The sequence below is a fragment of the Diuraphis noxia genome, unplaced genomic scaffold, assembly GCF_037042655.1.
Source record: "Diuraphis noxia isolate RWA-SAM2 unplaced genomic scaffold, SU_Dnox_SAM2 contig0002, whole genome shotgun sequence".
Taxonomy (NCBI): domain Eukaryota; kingdom Metazoa; phylum Arthropoda; class Insecta; order Hemiptera; family Aphididae; genus Diuraphis; species Diuraphis noxia.
In genome coordinates this window covers 36,607,321-36,624,047 of record NW_028301712.1, presented here as the reverse complement: position 1 = coordinate 36,624,047, position 16,727 = coordinate 36,607,321, and the positions used below count along the sequence as shown (strand labels likewise).

Sequence of the window (16,727 nt, the reverse complement as noted above, 5' to 3'; positions counted from 1 at the left end):
GTATAATAAATTTAAAATTAATATTAATTACATTTAAAAGTTCGTACATATTTTCGTCACTTCATAACAAAATGTGGGATTGAGTTTTAAATATTGTTTTGACCATAAACGTTACGCGCGTTTAGATAATAAAAATACATATAAGATAATATATTTACATAATTATTAATTTATATAATATGTGTAGGTTTATATAAACGTCAAATCAAACATCACATATCCCAGTTTTTGCACGAACAATGATACATAAAACGTACTTATATGGTTCATATATACTATATTTTGTCATTTTATCGTAAATCAATTATTTCTTTTATCTCGAAACAGATTAAATTTTCAAATTGATATAACTTACGTTGATGCCTCTCCGGGTATTATATTATTATAAACCATTACCGATAGGTATAAACAGTAGGAAAATATCGCTTCCGCAACTTTCATATTTTTTTTTCAAAGTTTCCATTCTTCAGTAAACCGAAGAAAACGGAAAACAATGGTATTATAATATGACGAAGAAAAAGTTATCGTTATTTTCTAATTTCTTATGGGTAGAAAGTTTTACAGAAAAAAAATTGAACTCATGAAATTTGAATACCTATACCTATATATTTATACTATAATATATAGTAATATATCAGTATACAAACATTTTAATCAGTGTATTATTGTGTATCCTCTATACTTTGTATCGTAATATATACGTCATACACGCAGCATATAATTTATAGTAAAAATTAATAATTCAAATTTAATTTAAAAATATCTTAACCTATAACAGAAAGGAGAATTCGAGTTGTTTGCTATTACAGTGAAAAAAAGAAAGAATGAAATAGAGCACGATATGTTTACTAATAAATTGCCGTACTGTACCTTGGCGTTAGAAATTTGATAAAACATGAAAAACGGACGGTATGAAGAAATACCTCTTATCGTCGAAAAGACGCGCCGCACTCCAACCGTGACGACGCCGTGAATTCAAAATGCGTCATTTGTTTCCCTCTCGGTTGTGTATACATAAAGAGTGTCATCTTTTATAAAACATTTAAATTTGCATTTTGATCGTGTACAAATACTCTTCGTGTACATATTTCTAGATAATAATAATTTTAAAAGAGAATGGAATTATTACCGTAAAACAAAATTTATGACGTTCTAAAAATAATACTTCAAGATTTCGTAGGATAACGTATATATAATATAAGTTTATGCAAATATTTTTTTCTAAGGAAGAAAATAATATAATGTTTAGATCGTGTTTCATACCGTCCGAAAAGGTTTCGATCGAAGATTATACTAAGTCTAGAGCGATTTTGGAGCACACAGTATACATTTTGTATTTTATGTGCTTGTACACAAAAAAATGCATTTAATCGATTTTCACCAGGTTATTCGAACTTTTTTTTCATAATAATAATAATAATAATATTTTGTTATGCACGTGGCTTACATATAGTAGTTATTATAATAGTGCGCATAGTTATTATGATAATAGTATAAACATTTTTCACCGTAGAAACTTACGGGTGGTAAAAAGAAAAATGATTAGCAAACAGAAACGAGATATCAAGGTGGCGAAGGGGAGGCGGAGACACGAGTGGTAAAAGCAGGTGAAGCTAATCAATGCCAAAACTCTGGTGTGCGGCGGCGGCGTGTTGCTCGGCAACAGCCGTTTCGCTGGTCCCAACAGTTTTAGTTATAATACAACCCAGGTAAAACGCCCTCACTCTCTATACCATTCCCGCGCACACACTCACACACATAAAGTATGATATATACCTATACATATTGTGCTTTTGTTCAGGACATTTGCATGGGGCCCCCAGCCAATATTAGGCACGCCTGTGTGTGTGTACATAATGTGTGCGTATATTATACATAATATTATGTACACACATAACACATTCATATATCGACAATGGTCCTATATACATAATATTATAAACACTCGCACACACTAACACGCGGTTGTCATTCCACGGCGTCCTTTGCAAAGCTTGCACCACACACAAGCGCACGCGAGCGCGTATGCACTTAAGCTTTTGACAAATTGCTATGCGTGTATTGTCGGCCGAATAATTTACACGTACCGGACGATTAACATATTTAAAATACTCCGCGGCTAATGCGTACACACACGCATGCGCAAATACCACCCACGCACAGCTCAGGCCGTAACACATACACACGAGCGTGTGCGGGTGCGTTTGCGAGAGCACATTGTACATAGCTAGCCCTCGTTAGTCTAAAACCGGGGTTTAGACGGATTTATATCTCTCTTGTTCAAACTTTGTGACAGGTTGAAAGCTTTGTTCTTGATTAAGTTCAGTAATCCGCGCGCTGGAGCACGCTACGGCTCTCCTCACCGTCCGCTCCTTCCTATTGGTCCACCAAACTCTAGCCGTAGATTAAGTGATAAAATATAATTTTTTCATTTTCTCAAGCCTTTCGGGCCCATACCAAAGAGTCGTGATTTTTTTGTATCCATTTTTCTTTTTGTAAGTCTTTATCACTCTTTTACTCTCTCTATCTTTCTCTCTCTCTCTCTCTCTCTCTCTCTCTCTCTCTCTCTCTCTCTCTCTCTATATATATATATATATATATATATATCCGTCTCTACATCTTCTATATACGGAACGTGACGTTTCGACTTATTATTATTATATTACTGCAGATGACTCATTATACGGCGTACCCCAACACTCAAACATAATTACCCTTGCAAGTGATTCAATTTAAAGTCATGCCGCTCGGAATTGTTAATAACAACTTGCCAGTATACGGTAATACACTAGTAAGTACACCCAATACTAAGCCGATATTAATAGTCTACCTATTATAAATTTATAAGATATGATTTTCATTACGGAACGAAATCATCAAAATATAGAAAATGGGTGGTAAAATAAAAGCAAAAGAGAAAAAACAATAATAATAGTGCGGTAAAAAGAAAGAAAAATATTGTCAAGAAAAATCAATTCGATCATTGTTCTCTGTAAATAACAATAAACTGTAGTACTAGAGTTAGTGAAAATGAATTGCCCCGACATCGGCGAAAAGGACGCGCCCGACTGATGACTGAACGTGGGTGAATCAGCGGAGGGAAGTTATTTGCATCTGTTGCACCAAGCCGTGTAATTAAAACGTCTACTTAATGGAATGGAAACAATTATTAAGTAACGTTTTAAAAATTTAACTAAATCCCCGTCAACGGTAGTGTGAAATTGGAACCCAAGTCGTGTCGACGGACGGCACATTGAGACACAGCTTACCTACAACACATGCACGAATATATAATAATAACAAAACTCGCACAATTAAAACGATAATAGAGTGTTTACTGTATATTATTATTACTATTATATCGTCATTATATTATTTTATAAATCGTATATACGAGGTAGAACAAGAATCTATTGTTTGAATTTAGACCGCCGCCAGAATGAAGTTTACCGCTTGTATAGACTATAAGTATACGTTTTTTTTTTTTGTGAAGAAATACATATTTTGCAAGATGTGAGGCGGCAAGAAGACGTGTGCTACACATAGAGCTGTATATACAATATCAACATTGTGTCATCTTCTCTTCCTATATATTATATTCTATGATGTGTTCGAACCTAATACATGTCACAATTTCAAAACTCCGTAAATACGTGTTTAGCATTTATATGGGTTGTAGTAAGAATAAAAATCTGTCACCGTGTGAACTCTAGCGAACAACGTTTTATATCATTTCTTCATCATCGGTGGATGCGACATCAATGTTATATTATTTTCGTACAGAGTGATGGACATGTATGGACAAGCAAAGAACGGGCCCTATAAAACTTTACATTTTCAATTTATTTTTCTATTGGTAGTATAATAATATCATGATTTTCTATATAGTCATAACGATTTCGCATATTATCTATTCGTATTATTGTCATGTCTTTTGGGAAATCTTTTGATATCAATGCTTTTGGAATGCCTCTCCAAGGTTCTAAATTATTAATTATTTCGATTAACAAATTGTACACTACATTTATGTTGGTAAAAGTATAAATATTATTGTATCAATATCTATATATAATTTTAATATTTTTTAATATATTAAATATTAAACTATAATTCGTTTGATTTCAATAGAGTGTGAAACATTAACCTGTTGTATATGCAATATACATATAGTAACATGATACGGATTGGGATTATCCTGTAAAATAGGTTATCGTATTATTATATGCGACTTCACCACACAGCTTCAGATATCTGTGTTCTTTTGATTTTAGAAACATTTGAAATTGTATAACTATGACGTCGTTATGCAATGGTCCATGAAATAATTTGAAATTGCACACGCACTCGGCCAAAACAAACAATTTGTTCTGATTGTGTACCCCATGATATGGTGGTGAGAAGGGGTGTGGGAGTGAAAGATAGAGAGAGAGAGAGAGACACCAAAAATAAAGAGAGTTGAATTCAAAAGACCCTTTTGTCGACCGGTCGAACAAAAACACCCGGTTGTTTGTTGTTGTGCCGGCAAAATATGCAGGTAGATGGCGAAAATAAAAATATTATCCATGTCGATCAATATTATACATATATTTATAATGATATATTAAAATGTTATATTTACAACAGTTTTCTTTGGATTCAGATTTTATGATTGTCCAGTAACGCGCGCGAAGCACTTCGCGCGTTCCTATAATAACTATACACCCGACACAACTCTGATCAGTGAGGGGTACAGGTATGCGATTTATGAACAATGAAAAATCGTTCGGTATTTGTTGACGTCGAAAAAAAATCACTTACTTTACAGTGCCGCCGATTATTTATTATTATCATAATAGGATACGACGGGGGATGCGTGAGCGCTCGATGACTGCCCATTTTCTTCGGAAAAAAACCCATTATCGCCTTGTTATATTATGGTGTTTGAACAGACCCTAAAAACGGTTAGGGTGCGGCGCGTTGAATTGTTATTTTTAAACAATTTATTTATTATTTTTCTATGACAATGATGATCGAAAATTGGCGCCTAATATCGTTATGATTCCTATTCACATATTTGTATACCCTCCATCGACCAAACCTAAAATGTGCCTATACCTATCTAAGTGCAATAATCACTATAATCAGGAATTTAATGTTCGTGGACATAATAAATCACAATAATTGCATAATAACACAATTCAAACGAGCCTAATTGTTAGTCTATTATATATAGGATGTGAATCAATTACTGAGCCCTGTAGGTTTAAACAGGCACTTAAAGATTTTATCCGACAGTCTGGTCAGCACTTAACAGACCCTAAAACTGATTATCATTCTTTATAACGGCAATGTTATGCTTTGAAAATGGCACTCACCTGTAGTGTGCGTCGTGATATCACTTCCCGGGACGAAACTACCAGCTTAATCCTGTCGCGGTGCACGCGGAGACGTTTCCCGCACTCGGCATAGCTTTTCAAAAAACTTAACGGCGATGCGAAAACACACACACACACACACAAACAAGCACAAACACGAACGCACCAATATTATTATTACACTGTAAAATTAATATATTCAATTATTTGTGATGATTCGTATTTGAATACACAGCAACAGATATGAAAGTGGATTCACTTCGACCGGTGTAAAAAAATCCAACGACCAAAATGTACAGTGTACGGCGGGAAAGGCACTGGAAAACTCGTCGGAAAACGGAAAAAACGTATACGGCAACACAATATTTCCTAATAATAACGACGTCGGTAACTCGGCAGAGACGGCGTCGGTAACTATACGGCGACCGATCGGTATGAACGTGCGTGCTGGTGTGTGCGTGGAATTCCGGTCGAAAGGATCCCCGGTGCGCGGCGGCAGCGTTCGGGCGTCGGCCACCGCCGGCGATCTGAACCGACGCCGGCCGATCATCGATTTTCTGACCCCGGGCGGGATCGTGTTTTCCGCCGTTTTTTCCTTTCCCCTATACACAATATAATAATATAGTTTTCAGCTGCTGCTGCTGAAGGCTGCCTGAACAACGAGATTTTCTGCGGTGTTCGCGAATGCACAAGCTACAGAGCCGGCCGTAGCCGCCTGTATAGAGACAATGTCACAATAACCACGACGTATAATATTAATAACAATTAATAATAATAATCATTATAACATTATCATACTTGCATGGTTGCATGCGTTGTTTTTATGTCAATGCACTTGGTTTATGATATTTAGTTGAAAAAAAAATCCAAATAAATATAATTGATTTTCCACGTGTCACAAAATGTATGAATTGCACTGTATAAACAATACACGCTTATCGCTGATTACATTTCTGAGAACAAAAGTTATATATATATATATATATATATATATATATGTTATTTACCACATAGTTTACGTATATTAGCTCACATATAGACGTAAATCGTGAGCATTTAAATAACATTTATCCATAGTAATAATCAATGTCTTCTACGACATTTAGTACAAAAAAGTAAAAACCCTTATGAGGTATAAAAACTTAGGTTAAGTGATACAAATGATTTGCAATTATATATTTCTATTTTTTACACACGTTATGTCTTATTATATGTTTCGCATAATTTGATTATAATTTACATTCAATCACACATTTTAATTTTTGATTTCTCATTAAAATCACTTCTGAGGCGTTCATCTTACCCCAAGTTCAAAAGTCCAATCAAGAAAATGTACATACTTTTGTAGAGGATAGAACTCTCTGTGGATATTTGTTTGAAATCAACTTTAATGATACAAAAAACATAAGTATTAAGTATGTAAATTAAGCATTTAAAAAAAAAAATTTCTTTAATATTTCGTTTTATTTTTATTGTCAGCCTCTACAGACCCCACGATCAACTACAAAATTGATAACTGTACGAGTATATACTCATATTTTTATCACATTGTGTTCAAACTCACTTCATCCGATGCATGCAATTGCAAAAAATAATGTAATAATATGATAAGACTGCAATAATGTCGTCCGGTCCGCTGAACCACTCAAACGATTTTAAACATTAAACGGTTTCGAGACGCAAATCGATTCACCAAAAACAATATGTAGCGATTTTATCAAAACGAAAAAAAATGGCCTCCAAAATGACCGCGACGACAAATCCTATCGCGTTTGTTTTTACTGTACGATTATGGATATATACACATTACACGCACACTCAGATACACACACACGCACACACACATATATATAAATGTATGCTTGTGCGTGCGTGTTTCTGCAGACATTGAGGAAAAAACGCGTTTACTGTCGCACCATACTAAATTTTATTCGTTATTTTTACGACCCCGATATAAATGTTATGTCCGTTAACATGTAAAGCAGTAGTATAGTGCGTGGTATAAGCATGGTATATAATATATATATATGTACATTATACATATAATAAGCACTATGCTGTATAATATGAGCGTAGTACGTGTCTAAGTTTAGAAATAATTCCTTTTCTCGTTTGTCCGTTTAACGTTTGCAATACGTATTATGTACATATACATACGAGCCCGAAACACACCACCCATTTCAAAATAAAGATTATCATTACCACATGCAGGACTAAATAAACACCCTCCGTATATATATTATTATTATCTGCGTACAACAACTTACTGTATGTCTTCTAGAAGAACAATATTCAATTAAAATAAACACTAACTAATTTGTACGGTTAAACTATAGCGTATTTTTAGTCTAAACATGTTTATTCGTTATAATAGAGTCGCACTCGTTGCGTCGGACTGTTAAAACGTGTCCGGGAAAATGTTTTTTTTCTTTAGTTTTAAGTGTTTTACTAAAATTGTTTTTGTTTATCAATGGAAAATACAATAAGATTTATTACTCTAATTTATTATAAATTAATCAGTCAATTGAGAAAACAAGTCGTTCGAATTGTTCGAAAAAAAAGGAATTATGTTTTATCGCAGAATTCAATTCTTTATATTTTTGTAAATCGGAGAAATCTGAATTGTTCACCGTTAAAAGTAGTTTTTAATAACAGTGAAAATAATTGTAAGAGTCGATAAAAAACATATTAGTCTAGGAGATGTAATTTTCATTATCTTAAAAATTTGGATTTTGGGACAAAACAGCCAACAGGATTCTTAAGCGATTGATTCTGTAAGTCTCTTATATAATCAAAAGTTACTTGGAAATGGGCTAGGGTATCGGTGCAGGGCTTTTAACGGAAACATAAATCATATTATGTATTAAAATATATCATAAATTGAATAAATTAAAATTAAAATTTTTGATGAATAATAAGACCTACTGTTCAAATACTTGATTAGTGACTACTATTCAATATTCATATATTATAAATTAAAGTCAACATGTTTATAAAAAATAATTCTTTATATCAATACTCAAGTGACTTGAAGATATTTTTAAGAATCTATCGAGAACTATTTTTTTTACATAAAAATATGCAATATAGTTCCATTTTTCAAAATTAAAATTTAATTAAACTAAATGACAATTGATTTAGTTTTGTTAAGATTCTACTATTTGATAAATAAAAAAGAAATCCATAGTAAGAATTTAATTTCAGAGAGTGTTTTAATATCCATCAGAAATATGAAAATACATAATATTATAAACAAAATAGTATTATAATAATTATGTTAATCATGATACTATATCTTATATATCTATTAGTATATTACATTTAAATATAATTATATTATAATTTATACATTATACTTTTAGATTCTGAGCAAATATCGATGAATGTATTTATGCTACGATAATATTTGTTTATTTTTTAAAAATAAAGTGAAATAAATGTTCTTAAACTTAAGATACTTGAGAAAAAATGAGATGATCTCCAACTTCAATGATGGTTTTTGATAAGAAATCTGAAACAATTGGGTGGTTCAAGAACTCGAATGTAAACCATTCCTGATAGTTTTCAAAATAATCGGAAAAAACTAGAATTTCAAACTATATTAGTTAATAAACATTATTTTTCCATGTGATAAAAATTAACAACTTTATAAAATTTGTGATTTCAACCAAATATTCATATATAATAAATAATCATAATATCAAATGTTCAAATACTTTGTGATTTTTATAGACATTTAAATTTTTGATTTTTTTAGTTTTTATTTATGTATGATACAATTTTTGTTATTAGTAAACAATCTAAACAATCTAATCAATTTAATATCTCATTAGTTTTCATATAATAATTAATAAATCTAAAACACGTATATTATGTTGTTAAGAATTGTTTTTAAAATCTTTCTTTTAAACTTTAGAGTTAACATTTGTATGAAACTTATGAAAATCGCTATAACAAGTAAATTATTATAATATTAAAATATATTATAATATAAGGTTTCAAATATTGACATATTGAACAGTTTGAAGATTTAATACTAAATTTTACGAAAAAGTTTTCTAGACTAGAATTTATAACAGAAAAATTGAGTATTCTTAATGAAAAATATATTTGAGTAACTATGTGATTTTTTAAAGCAATAAGATTTTCTGTTGAATGATTTGAATACTTAGTACATAGGTACTCTCAAATCTGTTTGACATGAACATATGAGTAATAATTAGTATTATAAAACGTAAGCATGATTTACCTTATGTTATAAAACTGTTTCATTTTAGCATTATAATATTTAGAATAATTTAAAAACATTAGTAACTATTTAAAAAAATATATTATTTTCTGTTATTTTGTATAAACGAATTGTTATTTTCATTCGGAAAATTATTCGTTATATTATTGTGTATTTAACCGTTAAAAATAAATTAAAATCAAATTTTAAAAACTGAAGGTACACAAAAATTGTATTACGCGAACCGTTCTTAAGATTGTCATAAATGTAATCGTTTTTTTCTTCAAACGTGACGATTGACTCTTTACATTTTCTGTTTACTTAAATAAAATAATAATTTCATGATATCTGTCAGCGTTGTATACTTATGATTATGAGTAAGGTGAAATACCGATATGTTACATCAAAGCTATAACTAGGGTGAGGTGAGTGAAGTGCTTGCCTTAGGCGGTTACAAATGCTAGAGGACGCAAAAATATTAAATGATTAAGTTAAAAAAAGATATTATTGACAAATCATATTTTTCATTACTACACACCGACCTCTAGACATAATTTTTTATTAAAAAAAAAATGTATCTCTTCGTCGATTACGAAAAAAATTATAAGTAGTATAAATCGTATAAATCGTGTTAATCAAGCTTTACAAAACAAAAATTTATTGTTAAAAAAAGCTTCCAATTTGCTACTCGTTCTTGAAAATTCTTTAATAGAAATACACAACTCAACGATGGAAGATAATTTTATTTATGTTGTAAAAACGCAAAAGAGTTAGAAATATCGACAACTTTAAAGAAATCAAGAACAAAAAAAAAAACTTTATAAAACAAACAATGATAAATATTTTTGTAGCACAACGATAATAATGATCGTACATAGCGAAATCGCTGTGCAAATAACGTTCTAATTTTAATATTTACAATGTATTTTTATCCGTTCTTAAAATATCGAAGTTTGGTACGCTAAAATATACTCATAGGGCGTATCTTTGATTAACTGACCATTAAAATAATATATATATATACATTTTGTATTATTTTCATATACTTTTATAAGTTATAGTATTTTAATTTGAAATCTTTTACAATTTACTGCAATCGTAAAATTAACCATTCAGTAGTGTATATAACCATGCAGATTAAACGGCCCGTCCGTACTAAATTGTCATTTGTCACAGATTTGATTAGAGAGATTGTAATGTTGGTTGAACTTAATTTCAGACTCATAAATCAAGACGTGATTATAGAAACCAACAACTTTAAAATTAATGTATCAATGATATATATTCATATTGAATTAGAATGTACTTTTCCTCACATAATATGTATGTATAAGTATAATTTATATATTTATCGTATCATATTCAACAGTGTTACAATAAATTTAACAATTTATTATTTATACACAGTAAATAATCTAACTGACTTTTTTAAATAATAAAACACCCATTATATAGTTGGTATATTATTTATTTTTAAATATAGGTACTGTTGTATCTATTTTTTTGTATTTTGGGTGACTACAAATCCTTATTCATTAAAAACGATACGGATAATGATTTTTTGACACTACAATATTCATTTTTTAATGTTATTTTCAATCTCTTTTTTTCACTGTGTTATCTGAAGATAAAATTGATCAAAGTTCAATCAAAACCCGAAAAAATATAATATTTTATTTTGTGAAGTACATTAGATTGAAACTAGGGTTTTAAAATTTCACGAAATTTTTTTTTTTTAATATTTCATTTTCATAAAAATAATAAAAATCATTTTAATTTAAATCTTGAGTAGAAATTTTATTGGAATATTTTTTACATACCATGTATAAATATAGTCATGTTATTATAATAAACGTAATTTCGTAATGGTTTTAATATTCAAAAAAATAATATTATTGGACTCGCGAGCATGTAATTGGATACGATATGTATATGGTACGATAGTAGATAAATGGTTGATTTTAAAAATCTCTCTCAAATCATAGGGCTGAATAGAAATAAGAGTTTTCATTTAACTAGCACTTAATTTTTTGGAAAAAGTTATAAAAAAAATAAATAATATTTGCAGTTCTTAGCCACAAAAAGTGAACTGGTAAATAACGAAAAACCTAATTAGCTTCTAGTTATTTATTTATCTATTTTTATATAGCATAATGTCATACAAATTACAATTATATTAGAAAGTTTTGGAAAAGTGTATTGCAAATATTTCTTAAAATATATACATATAGCCAACCCAAATACCCTGACAACTTTTGAAATTAATTAATAACTATATTCGTATAATCAATCTACATATGTAAAATTATACTTCCCCTTTTTCAATTTCTTCTCACAGAATAATAATTATTAATAGATCAAAGAAATTTAATATATATACATATATAAATAATTATTAGTCATAAAATACCAATAGTAGATTTTATTTATTTTTTCTACTATTTTTGTCCAATTAATATTCTCTGTTTCAGTACAATAATATTACATAGGTATTAGATAGTAAAAATAATCGATGCGCTATCATAAATAACAAATTAAATTTGAATGGACGTTTTTCTATGATAAAACCCTTGAAGTTTTTTTCGCAAGTTTTGTCTATAAGTTACAATGTTATATTTTATCTTATAGTTGCGTGATAATAAATTATGACATTAATATTCAATACAGAAATGTTTGTTCCGCAAAAATTTCATAAATATAATAGAAACTATATTGACAGAAACAACCGTATTACGTTCGGGGAAGTATTGACATTATCATGCGCTCACGTCGAAAAATAATTTTTACGTGACGTATGAATACAATTTCAATTCGATTTTTATTCATTCAGTAGACTATTCTAAGAAAGAGTACAATAACTTCAGTACATAAGGCATATTCCTTAAATTTTTTTCTAGGGGAGCAGGTCATCTCTTTTGTATTGGAACTTTTATTGATAAAATCCAATACAAAAGATATGTTTACACATCCAATACAAAAGAGTTAATATAATCAAATTAAATTATTCACCGTAAAATATATATGATATAGAATTAATCCACTAATAAAATACACCTTCTGTTTAAAAAAAATGTCTGACTATTATGGTGATGGCGGGAAATTTCAAGTACTGAAATAATGATAGGTATAGCAAACAATATTATTAAATATCGTTATACCTAATCTGGTAAAGTTTAAATTTTTAAAACTTAAGCCTCAGTTTATGAGAAATTTTGTTTTTTATAAACAAGTCGCTTATATTTATTTATTTTCATTTGTTTGCGACTATATACATTATACATGTTTCAGTCATGAATGAAAACGAATATTTCTCGCTATACCTGAAGTTATGTTTTATTATTATATGTATTTCATACACATACAATGTAGTCTCACCGTAAAAATAAAAACTGTAGAGTTTTTCATAAAAAGATAATATACATTGTACATAAATTGGAAAACGACATTGAAATGTAGGTTTCGTCGTTTCAAAACGCAACTTTAGCCTTTGAGCCCCGGGTCACAAACAGAAATTTGTGGAGACAATTATTTATTGTGTTGTATACAATATCTAAAGTGTTATTGTAGTTTATTAAAGAAAAACAATTTTACAGCATGAAAGGAAAAAAAATCGTTATACCAATCTTGTAGTAGTTGTTACTTTAAATATTATGCTTATATACTTATTGCTTACTCGTTATACATACACTGGACTCGGGTGTATGACGTTTATAATACAATGTTATATAGTCGTTGCTTGCAACTGAGTTTCAAAAATATCGAAAACGTAACTTTCGGAAACGCCAAGAGATATTATTTGTTACTCGTTTCTCAAAACAGTTATAACATAATAGTCGAGTAAACGCTGTTTAATTGTTTTTGTTTGTTTTTAATTATTAGCTATAGTCTTTATAGTCTTTATTTAGAGTTTTGCAGCAGTTCGATTCTCCTCCAATAGTCCCGTGTGGTAACGCAATTCTCGAACGTATAGGTACTTACCAATCCAAATCGATGCGATTAAAACAATATATAATCACCCATTGCCATACCTACTAAAGTCAAATTATACTCAGAACGCATACTCTATAAAGCTGGTCTAATCCAAGTCCCAATTTTTGTAACCATTACCAACATCATATAATTCATCACAGACGCCAATCTTCTAACCAACATTTAGTATAATTTAGATATAGATACAATTAATGTAATTTTTCTTTTTTATATATATATTTCTCACTGTAAACCCAATGGCCCATGTTGCCGAGGGTATCATTAATAAAAAAAAAAAATTTGTAAGTTATAATAATAAGTAATTTTGTATTGTTATTTTTTAGTAAAGGAACGCTGTAGGATAAATAAAAAAAACTCTATGACTAATTTGTAATATTTAATATTTAATCATGTGCTTTTTCAAATGTTTAGTTGCTATTCAATTTTCTATTTCACTATTTCTTTTTGTAGAATACTGAGTCTAGTTAGTTCTTTGAGGGGTCAAAAGTAAATTCCTAGAAGTTTTCAAAAGCGTTGGGAAAAATAAAAATAAATTAAAGAAAAATGGGAATGTTTATGTAAAACCAGTTTTAGTTAAAATCTAATTAGTTTTTTCGTGTAACTCAAAACAGTAGATATTTTTAAGTTCCATAAAATTTACCTGATAACATTTTCAAAATATTTTTAAAGTTTTCGAGCTACTTACCTATATAGTCAATAGAAATTTTCGATTGAAAAAAAAGTTTTTTCGATAATTGATGATTGGTGATTTTTGTCTTTGGTTAAAAAAATAAAATGTTTCTCATAAGTTTTTATTTGTGTAATTAATAAAAATTAAGTGAACTTAATTCCATATCAATTTTTCATGGGAGTCTGAAATTTGTCAATATCGTATTATTATGTATGAAATTCAAACAGTTTTTCTGTCGTCTTATTCTAATAAATTACTTTTATTGATATATTTTGGTGAAACGTATTCACTAATTTCAATTTAATCTAACAAATTTAGTTTTCTTGAAATGACAATTAGAAAAAGAATTTAATTCCTTAACAGTATCTACATTGGTAACAAGGTAATACAAATTTGTTTATTTTCCGAAAAGTTTTGAAACATATTTTATCATCATGATTGCGTTATAAAACTCTATTCTCTTAATGAAATAATACTTCCATAATAATTTTGTATATACATAGTCAACTACTCATATTCAGCGAAATTTCGAAAGTAATTATAAATTTAAATATTTATTTCTTTTCTAAAAATTAAACAAAAGTATCTATATAGGTTTCTACTCAATTTTTAGGTTTGTAAACTATAAAAAAAGGTTAGTGGAATATTTTTAGAAAATTTGGTTCCCATTTTTGACCCGTGGTTTGGGTTGAACTATTTAGGATTACTTATTATACATTGTTTATAAAAACTTAACGAAAAAATATTGTAATTAAGATTAAATAATTTAGAACAATTTTTATTTAAAAGAATAAAGAACTTTAAAAATATATAATTAATTGTTATGTGTATAATAACTTTATAATTTTTATGCTTTAAAATAAAATATATATTTACAAACTTTAAGTGTGACTTCATTTAAAAATAAAAATATTTATCAAACGTTTTAAATTTCAATCTACTATTTTTTTACGAATTTGTGAATTATATCAATAACACATATATGTAGGTACCTGGTTTCCAAACTCATAAATAAAAATATCTGCACGCCGTTCATTTCTAAAAAAAAAAAACGTTATTCCTTTGAGAATTTTTAAAAATATAAAGTTCAAAGTTAATTATTTATACAAACTAATAACTATCATATATTCATGTGACCTATATATTTATCGATATAACTCTAATAATAATTAGTATTTCATTCGAAAAATAGTTACTGAAACTTTGAACGCTTGGGAAGTAATACTATCAAATGATTCGCTGCCACTCTCCCGTATATTCATCAATAGATCATTAAGTGTTTGCAAGTTATTATTTATTACATATTTAATTATAATTAATACCTATGTATTTTATAGGCTTCGACAAACTCATGTAATATTGCAATGCTTGTACCTATATTGTGTTAAAGTTCGTGGCAATATTGGTTATTATACGTTATTACATTTTGTACGCCAGACATTGTAATTTTAAAATAAAGTATAACAAAATGAATAAAAAAAATAGCAATGTTATTTTTTCTCGTTTAATTTCGTTTACACTGCAAAACCATCGGTACCTATATATACTACCGAATAACGATGGAAAAAAAACGCACATCCGTTCTAAATTACTTCCTTTGGTTCGGCACATAAGAAATGCATGTAATAAACGCTTCATTTTTTATTGCTATTACTATTATTCGCTATTCTTTATTACCATATAAATTACCTATACAAATATTATCAAGTGAGGTTTTGACATATTATTCTGTTAAGCTCCTGTACCTACATATATAGACCATAATATTCATTAATAAATTAAATATTTATTCATATAAATAGCGCGGCTACAGTGTTAAGTACAAATATGTTTTAATTAAATCTGTGAAAACATAACGTATTGAATGAGCCTCTAAAATTATCTTCAACCGTACGTAAGACTTTTACAAACTTGTTTTTGTGTTTACTATATAATATTTTTTAATTATTATTATTATTAAATATAAAGACCAAAGCAGCTCTGGCCATTGGTCTGACAGTACATATGATTATAATATAATATTAAGATACATTTTATATAAAATGTACCTACATATTAATTAAAGTTATAACAATTTAAATTTCATTATACAAATTAAACTTTTTTTTAAATATAAATAAATGTTCGATTGCGGTAGGATCTGAGCTGAGAATTTCGTGTAAATGTGTAGAACGGAGAATATCTTCTCGATATGTTTGACAATTTTTGCATTTAGTTAGTATGTGCTTAATGTTTAGTTGGACACCACAGGCATATGAGCGGGTCGTCTCTTGTCATTAGATGGCGATGTGAATGAGGTGTGGCATATTCTGAGACGATTTATAATAATTATTTCTTGTCATGAATGTGAGAAATCTGACGGTGGAAACCATAGAAGTATCGATATTTTAATTTCATTAAGTTGATTGGTTTTGCGACCTCGTAGGATTTTTTGTTGCTTACTATATTGATATGCCCTGGAATTCACATAAAGGATATATTTTTA

General features: G+C 28.9%; 1 protein-coding gene across 6 annotated transcripts in view; it reads right to left on the bottom strand.

Moving 5' to 3' along the window:
• Positions 1-5,815, bottom strand: part of tutl (immunoglobulin superfamily member turtle) — a 128,570-nt gene extending 122,755 nt beyond the window's left edge. For all 6 annotated transcript variants that reach the window (XM_089218634.1, XM_089218633.1, XM_089218639.1 and 3 more), the window contains exon 1: positions 5,355-5,815. The gene's annotated coding sequence lies outside the window, so the exon portion shown is untranslated. The remainder of the gene's footprint in view (positions 1-5,354) is intronic.
• Between the last annotated feature and the right edge of the window lie 10,912 nt (positions 5,816-16,727).